Genomic DNA, 2,695 nt, shown 5'->3' on the forward strand with positions numbered 1-2,695 from the left:
ACTATTAGATAATGAAACATAATCTTATAACTTGCATCAAAATATCTTTTTCCTAATAACTTTAAAAGATTATATTGCTCTTTTTCTCATTCAAGACTTCTTATCATTTCAGTTCTTTCTGTCTGGTACTTCCTACAGGTTGACAGAACATGTTCTATAGTTTCAATTTCCCCACAAAACTCTCATCTTCCTGTATCATGTTTCCCCTTTATCTGTGAAGTTGCATTAAGTCCCGTATGACCCAACCGTGACCTTGTTATTTTTCTGTCCTGTAATCTGTTTCTTCCAACACCTCCTCTATTTTCTCCAACCATTCTTTGAATTCTATAGAGCCATCTTCCTCTTACATCCTCTTCCCACTTCTTCTGCCATTTTTCTCAAATTTTTTAAATAATGCTTTTAGTCTGACTTACTAAATGAAACTCTTATATTAACTTCATTCTTCCTTGCAGAATCTTTGGCCTTCTTGTCTGCCATTTCCTTTCCTTTCACCCCTATATGTGCAGGTACCCATAAAAACACAAGCATTAACCCCATCATCTGTATCTGATATAGTATTTGCTGTATGTCTATTAAAACATCTGGATGACTTTCTGGGTGTTTTCTTTGTATACATATTAAAGATGAGCTTGAAACAGAGCAAATAACAGCTCTTAAAGGTCTTACTTCTTCAGTCCATTCCATTGCCAACATCATTGCAACCATTTCTGCTGTGTGAACAGATAACCCTTCATTTAGCTTCTTCCCTTGAATTTTAAATTCTGGAACAATGACTTCTACCTCTGTATCACCTGATTGATTCTGGGATGCATCTGTATTACTTTTACATAATCATAAAATTTATCTATGTACTCATGTACTATTGTTGAGGTACAAATGAATGTTTTATCTGCTTGCCTTCTGTGTAACAAAGTTAAATCTACATTTGCTTCTGGTATCATCCACGGTGGAATTCCCAAGTGCTGCAGCGAAGTGTACCTCGGAATTCCCGTCCGGTTCTTCTTCTTCTTCCTTTTATTCATCAAACTTTTCTTCTTCGGTCTTTGTGGTTGGTAAACAATGAATCGGCGCATTATCGCCATCTACTGGTGATGAGCGCAACTACACTTTTTTCATCCCCTCGGTGCGTGCGCCGGCCCACCGGGAAAAGTCCCAGTACTCCCAACGGCCAGTCCGTTTCTGGTCTGAGCCTGATGTTCAGGGCCGAGTGAGCTCCAGACAGAATGTTCATTTATGGTCTTATATTTAAAAACATGGAAAAAACAAAATTAAACTTGCATCAGTAACAACAAAGACCTTACATAAAACTTGACCAGAAATCAGTTCGTCTGAGAAATATTTCTGCAGAAAACTGAAAAGTCTTCATGTAACCATAAATAAAGGGGAAACAAGAGAATAAAAATGTTAGTAAGTGTAAACCTGTTTATATAATCTGATTTTATTCCAGATTATCTGAGATGTTTCCCACAGTCCTGTCCTGTCAGAGTGTCCAAACAGCCAGTTTTTGTCTTCAGCTGAAATTTTACTGTTTGAATAAAAACAGTTAAATCCTCTGATGTTTCCTGGAAACATGACTCTGATGTTTTTGTTCACAGTGAACAGACGGAGCTGACATCTGTTTATATTTTTATTGTAAAACTTACATGTTAGAGATGATAAAGTGTCATTTAAAGCCCCGTTTTGATGTTTCACTGACAAAACTAAAACAGTGAAATGATGAGTTAAAGTTCATGTAATGTCGTCATCCTGCAAGTTTAACCTGAAACAAACAAACAAACAAATACAACAAAACAGCAGGATCTGCAGCTGCAGCAGGATCTGCAGCAGGATCTGCAGCAGGATCTGCAGCAGGATCTGCAGCAGGATCTGCAGCAGGATACGCTGAAACACAGACGTTGTTTGGTTGAGGAAATAGTGCCACAGTTTAACATTCGTCTCCTGCAAAATGTGACATGAGAAAATACTGCACAACACCTTAAAAAGCAGAAAGTTTGAGCTGTTAAAAGGTTCAAACCTGCAGAATTTATCACCTTTTTAACCTCTTCAGGTTCTGCAAAAACCACGATTTGAAAATAATCCATCATCGGACCAAAACAATAAAAAGTGACCATAAAACAATGTTTGTCCCAGTTTTTTTTTAAATATTTTCATGTGAMCACCCCTTTAAATCTTCACTCAGAGATGGCATGGTCGAGGCAGCTGGTGCTCAGTGGTTTTGGCACACTGCAGGGACCAGGGATCAAACCACCGACCCTCTGATTGAAAGACCACCGACTCTCAGCCACATTAAAGTTTAATCATTTAAAGTGTCTGTGACATGCCTTTTTCTTCTATTACAAAAAATAAAGAAAACRTCCTAATATTTTAGAAATTTGGCATCATTCATATGATTTTTACCCAGTTTGTCACAAAACGTGCATGTTTTTTGCTGAATTTGGTGCAGTCCAACTGAAACAGGAAGTGATGTCAAAGGGGAACTCTTTAAAAAAAGGGTAACTTCCTGGTCTTTATAAATCTGACTCTTCTTTATCTATCTGATAAGGACTCAAAATAATCGACAGAAACATTTGAATCTTTGCAGTTTGTTGTTAGTCGTTGTAACAACTCATTCAGGCATTCCCCTTTGACATCACTTCCTGTTTCTGCTCATGCAAATATCTCAACAACCGTTCATTTCAGTGTCATGATTTTTTGT

This window comes from Austrofundulus limnaeus, unplaced genomic scaffold (genome assembly GCF_001266775.1).
Source record: "Austrofundulus limnaeus strain Quisiro unplaced genomic scaffold, Austrofundulus_limnaeus-1.0 Scaffold85, whole genome shotgun sequence".
In the NCBI taxonomy this organism is placed as follows: Eukaryota; Metazoa; Chordata; class Actinopteri; order Cyprinodontiformes; family Rivulidae; genus Austrofundulus; species Austrofundulus limnaeus.